General features: G+C 37.1%; 1 long non-coding RNA gene across 1 annotated transcript; it reads right to left on the bottom strand.

The window, feature by feature from the left end:
* Positions 1–762: 762 nt before the first annotated feature.
* LOC135319029 (uncharacterized) lies at positions 763–6576 on the bottom strand. The gene is made up of 2 exons (XR_010377599.1): positions 6519–6576; positions 763–964 (listed from the first exon to the last, which is right to left on the bottom strand). It is a non-coding gene; the product is annotated as an uncharacterized LOC135319029 (long non-coding RNA).
* Between the last annotated feature and the right edge of the window lie 246 nt (positions 6577–6822).

Here is a 6822-nt window from a genome sequence, read left to right on the forward strand (position 1 = left end):
CATTTACCTTCTTTAAGCCACAGGATCTTCATTTGAAAAGGAAGATAAGAATAAGGATTTTTTGGGTGATTAAATTCTACTCACAAACACACGCACACACACATATATGTACAATATTTAATACAGTGACTAACACATACTAGGAACTCAACAAATTCCTGTTATGGATTTTTAAATGCATGTATAAAAGGAGGAGAAAGTTGCGGGAAGTTGTGGGAAAACTTAGTTCACGGCCCCAAAAAGGGCCATCTCTCAACGGGCTCTGATCAGTCAGTCCCCAGTGATGGGCTAATAAGCAGAAACTATAGCACTTGAGGATTTAATTTAAACATAAAAAGGGAGGAATTTAAACATAATTATTAAACAGGAGGTATGTTTACACTGTTGGCTGGATCATCTTATCTGGAGTGCTTTAATAAGCAGAGAGTCTCCCCTGTTTTAGAGATGGGCATGCAGGAAAATTACTTGGATGGGTGGGCCGTTCTCACCCCAAGATCACATGACTTAATACTCACGGAAGTAACACCTCTTGTATGTTATTCCAGATGGACTGTCCTCCCATGATTATTGTCAGCTGCATCATCAGTTCAAGGAGACAGCCACCTGGGTCACACTGGAATATTAGAAAGAAAATCTCATTTAAATTTTAGATAGCTCTAACATGAAATAAAGTCATTATTTTATGCCTAAAAAAATCTAAGGAACAGAGAGTAAAGACACTCTTCATTGGGCAACTAAGAGAAAACATGAAACAGGTTACACTGTCAGAACACAAAGCTGTATTCACACGTCTTCATTTCTGTATTTTCACAGCCAATACACCAGATCTCCAGGATAAGTCACAAATCTGCCCTTAAAGAATGTGATGTAGAAACACGAGGAGTAGTAGTTGACAAACTGGAAGAAGAACACCTTCATGGCTAGGTTGTTCTCATAGTCAGTCTGGTCCTTGGGATCTCTGCAGCTAGAATAAAAAAAGTTAAGTCTGTAAAACTGTGAACAGCCTTGAGACCCTAATCAAAGCCATGGACACATGAGTTAACACGCTAAATATGTATATATATTTATATATATATATATATACACAATTCACACTTTTTTCCATATAAGCTGTTTTGAATTCCTTAACATAGCTACTATATTAATTCCAACTGTACACACTGTTGTAAGAGTTTCTCCCACTATGAATGCAATATCACACAAGGCAAAAAAAAAAAAAGTCACCCGTTCCTTAAAATTTATAAGCACAACAGTATCCAATGGGCAAGAACTGTCCTCTGTCAGGTGAAAGTTGAAAGAAAGCTACTTCTAAACATCCTGCTAAATGAAATTCTCTTGTCTCCCTGAACAGCAGGAAGGTAGGACTATTGAAGAAAACAAACAAAACACGGGGCAACTTGCTAGAAGCATTTGGGGAACATAAAACATCCTCCTAGTTCAAAATTTGAATTGGTCTTAGTGTTTTCAGAAGATGACCACTGAGCAGACAACTGGGAGAATGACCCAGCCACATGCAGTGTGTGGGAAGCAGTTAACTTGGGCCACTAAGCTGCTGGCTGGGATACAAGCCAGAGAGAAGAAACATTTGTTATAGAAGCCACAGCTGATGAGAATGGAGCTACACTAACAGGAACAACATGGGGGGAAGACACATAACAGTGTGATTAATTTTCCTCTCCGTAACGCACAAGCAAATTTGCCACTGGAACCACGACCCTCTTCCACTTATTTGCAATAGAGAGACTATTTACTTTCAACAATAGGGTACATGATCTAATGTAATTGAAATTATTATTAAGCACTGACATATTTACACAGAGCTTGGACATTCTAAAACTTTCTTTATCCCTTTTACTAATGCAAAGCTGCAGCTAATTCACTTCTCATATAGGCTAGAGAAAATACGTTTACACTTGAAGTTTTCTAAAGACTGTAATGTACTGGAATTGAAGTGCCTAAAAGATAAAGTCTCTGTTTTGACCTGGTTCTAAAACTGGTGTAGAAATGACCTCAGCTGCAGAAGGAGCTTAACAGACTCAGTCATCTTGATTGCCACTTTCTCATATATGGCGTTCAGGGTCACGATGATGATAAAACTGATGAGGGAAGCAGTGATGGGCGTGGCCCACCTGCACAGTCAGGTACTTCTGGATTGGGTCTCTTCCATTCAGGTTTTAGGGAAGTTCTGCTGAAAATACAATGAACACTGAAAGTCCATAGACAATGATCCCAATAACTGAAGCAATGGTCAACAAGACCTGACAACCCAAAAACCTAGCAGCATAAGGCTCACTAATGATCGTATTTTTACACAGAAAACTTGCCCCCAATCCACGCTTAAACAGAAAACATGCACGTGCTGTAAACCTCACATAAACGTGAAAAGTGATGTAAATCGCATGTAAATGCCACAAGAGACATGAATATCAGGCATGTTAAATTTTAGGGGAGGAGGAATGAAGGATGTCAAAAAGAATGAGTGCATCCACTAATGTAACATGCTGACAGCAGGAGCAGCTGTGTGCAGGGCATAGGGAATATATGGGAACTCCACTTTCTGTGAATTTTTCTGTAAACCTAAAACTGCACTAAAGAAGGAAGCCTGTTAAGTATATCATTAAATGGCTGAAAATGGAGTAACTGTTGGCATGTTCTTTTGGAGACAATTCTGTGATAGCAGAACCAATGAAAGTATCCCTTCTACATCTATAGAATTATTTAGGTTATGAACTAGTTGTAACCCATGAAGGGGATATGCTTCCTTTCAAGGGAGAACCTATCACTGATTCAGGGGTCAGCAGGTACTAGCTGTCATCTTCATTCTTAATAGGACAAGTGAAGCTGTGGACATGCCCTGAGGGAAATAGTGGAAGTGACAGCAGGTCTCTGCTGATGAAAGCTTCACATGCTTTTCATACTCCTTGAGATCTTAAAATGGCAGGTATTCCTACTCCCTGCATTTGCACAAGATTCATGTCCCTGATCCATTGTAGTTCTGACTGTGTGGACCCAAGGACAACGGGAGTGTCTGAAGCATAATTTGCACGTGGCTGGTAGGGCTTCAGTTCCTCACTAGGCAGGTATTTTTCTGCCCACTGAAGAATGCACATTAAAGGTCCCATTTTTAAACTGTTTTCCTTCCATCTACCTTCTTGGTCATAGTCCAGAAGCATGTAATCAGGGTCCCTGGCTGCTCCTGATGGCTGCCCCAGAGAGAAAGCTACAAAGAATGTGAATTTCAAGACTAAGTGAACCACATCATGTTATTTACAGTAACAGCGGGAAGCTGGCTTGCACCTGCAAGGGAGAGCAGATGGAGTGTTTACAAGCCCCTCCTGGAGCCACACTCCTGCATCTGGATCCCAGCTCCGTTGCTAGCTGTGGGGCCTTGTGCAAATTTCTTATCTTCTAGGGGCTTCAATCTCCTCACCCATATAATGGGGGGATAATAATAGCAATTTATAGGACTATTGTGATGAGTCAATGATTTACTAATTGTGAAAACAATTAGAACATTAACCACAGGCATGTGAAAAACTCTACCTAAGTATTAGCTATGAATATGGTGACCAAAGTCTTAAAAAGGTGTTTTTCTTAGTTTTTAAGCCATCAGTTTGTAGAGAAAGCATTTTATTTTCTCCTCTACTCTCTTTCATCATCCTTTTCTTCACAGAAAGTCTTCATGATTGTGAAAGGAATAACTTTTTGGTGTGTGTGTGATTAAATGTGAAAATTATTTAAGGCTGAGAAAAATGTATTATAGAAGGTATATAAAGCCTTTCCCACTTGTACAGCACATATAGGCCATTTAAATGCTATGCATTTTTAAAAAGTCTGCATAATAATTTTTTAATTATTTATTAAGTAATCTTAATAGTTAAGACTCTTTAAATGCTTACTATTGCTTCAGCACACGTCTGTTTTTCTAAATCCTCACAATCACCCTGTTGGGAAGGTAATATTATATCTCTTTTACAGATGAGGAAATAGAGCCACGTGGAGATGATGCAATTTCCCCAAATGAAGCAAATATTAAGTGAAAGAACTGAAATACTCAAAGAGCCCAAAGACACACTAACTGTATAGCACTGTCTCCTACATGGTCTGTGAAATCAATTGTAATTCATTTCAGAACTTTTACAAACTTGACACATTTCCATTTTTCTTCCAAGCACTTAATGGGTTCAATATTTCTTATGAAACAGGAAAGCTTTCCATTCTCCTTACTCAAGTTTCTTCGTATTTATCATCTTTTCTGATCATAACTTTAACATTTGCTCATTAAAGAAAATTTGAAAGTACTCAGTAGTGGACAGAACTGTTGTCCTGGATCTGTCCCCAGTCTTAGAAGAGGACCCAGATTTTGCTTTAGGATAAATAACCTCCCTCTTGTTTTAGTCCTGTGATTTAAGCTCGATTAACCCACTCTTTCTGAAGCACCAGAGGTAGATCTCAGTTGGTTTAAGACAAATAATACCCCTCATTGTATTGGCCTCGCACATGATTGGAGAATTGGCAAATAACCCAGTAAGAGCCACTATTATGTGAGGAGATACGTACTTGTGCCCATGTGAATGATAAGCTTCCTCTATCAAGAGAGGAAGCTGCCAAAAGAGACCTCTCGGTTTGGATGGATGATCTGGGATGCTGAGTGCCTAGAAGCAGCATGCTGAGACATCATTGGACACAGAATGAAGACAGGACAAGACCAGCCCTTGACATCATTTGGGCTACAGTATCTCTCCTTGACTGAAGCCAGACCTCAGATCTGAGGTTTTCATTTACAGGAACCAATAAATCCCATGCATCCCCATTTTTTGGGTGTTGTTTAAACACATTGGAAATTGATTTTGTCACCTACAATGAAAAGACTCCAACTCTGAAAATGAATAAAATATAAAATAAGAAAAATGCTTCTACCTATAGACATAATTCCTTCAGAAGGGTTCATTGTTTGTATATTACAAATCATTTTATATATTAATTTTATTCTCAAGCCTATCGTAAGCATAACACTTTGACATGCCATAAAATATTTTCATGGACACACTTTTTCATGGCTGCATATTGTTCTACTTTGTGAAGGGTTGGAAGAATATTTTGGCTGAGATTTTATATATATATATATATATATATATATATATATATATATATATATATATACATATAAAAGTATGTCTGTGACTTGCATCCATACTGACTTTTCCCTGCCATTTTGAAATACTTCCTGATTAAAAGTTTTTCAAAGCTGAATTAGTGGATTAAAGCATATGAATATTTTTGACTCTTGATATCAACTGCCAGACTGCTTTCTAAGAAAGCTTGAGGAGTACACCAGAAATTAACACAGCATTGTAAATCAACCATACTTCACAAAAAATATCCAGTAACCTAGGCATGGGATTGGTGATCACTGGCATTTCATCCTCATAAACAGAGCTGTGTCACTTGAGAGTTGGAAAACTACTTCATTTTGATGTGCACTGAGTGAATTACCATTGGAGTGTGACATCTATTTTTTCTTTGTGAATGTGTGTTCCTTTTCTCTGCCTTCTATGCTCCTGAGATTTTTTGATGTTACCTTTGAAGTGATCTGAACTCTCTATGTATTGAAGGAATTAGCCCCTTGTTGGATTTGTAAACAAATAACATCCTCTGGTGTTTTGTTTAAAATTAGGATGCTTCTGATGCATGGAAATCTTTGTATACTTTCCTCAGAAACTTACTGCTCATCTAGAGTTTGTGTAAACATCCATATTTATTTCTAGTTTTTTTCTAATTGTGTTAATTTTTAAATGTTTCTGGAATTTATCACAATATATGGTTCACTGTATGATTTCAATCTTTTCTTTTCCCCCCAAGTAGCTAACGAGTGTTCCATTCACTGAATAACCTTTATTTATCTCCCTGATTTGTAATGCCTTCCATCTCTTATATTAAATTATTATTGATATCAGAGCCCATATCTGGACTTCCTGTCCTATTTTCTTATCTGGCTATTCTTGAACTACTAAAAGTCTAATTATCTTATTAATTATTATATTACTAATATGATTTTATTCACAATAAACCCCAAATCAATTTTATAACTTCTGATATTTTGGAGATATGATATTTTAATCTAGAATCATGTGATTAAAGCTTCTTTTATATCTTTCAGTAGTTTTTACTTTTATTTTATGATAGTTCCTACTATCCTTTTCTTAGGTTATTCTTAGACATTTTACCTTGGTTGTTACTCTTGGAAAATTTTAGAAATCTTAATGCCTCCATCTGGTCTCTTAATCAGACCCTGGAGAATCCTAAACCACTGATCTGATTTGAACAAATGAGGTGAAAAGAATTGGGGGAAGCACTGTGAGCAGAAGAGCCTGTGGAACCTCCAGAGTGGCGCCCTGCATTGGCTCAGATGTTCTCTGGAAAAAGTTTTCTCTATGAGACTTCATAGTTCCCAGCTTGATTTTCAGTTTTCTCAGGATTTCACATTAGATTTTAAAAAGTCTGTGGCAGGTTCTTACCCAGAAAAAGAGCACTTGCACAAAGGGTTATATGTATACACTTTCCCCAGGTGGTAAATGGAAAACGCTCTTCTTCCTAATTAAAAAAACAAGTTAAGTCAATCAAGGGATTACACCAATGAAATGACTTTTCTCCTAACTGGTCAATAAATCCTAAACATAATTTAAAAAAAATAATTTTCAGACCTAGCCTCATTATTTGTAATTGCATGGGTTTTTTCCTGTTTTTTTTTCTTTTCTTTTCTGTTAACGATGTCAAACAAACAACAAAATACGTACAGTGTTCATTTTAATACTCTTTTTT

The sequence above is a fragment of the Camelus dromedarius genome, chromosome 23, assembly GCF_036321535.1.
Source record: "Camelus dromedarius isolate mCamDro1 chromosome 23, mCamDro1.pat, whole genome shotgun sequence".
Taxonomy (NCBI): Eukaryota; Metazoa; Chordata; class Mammalia; order Artiodactyla; family Camelidae; genus Camelus; species Camelus dromedarius.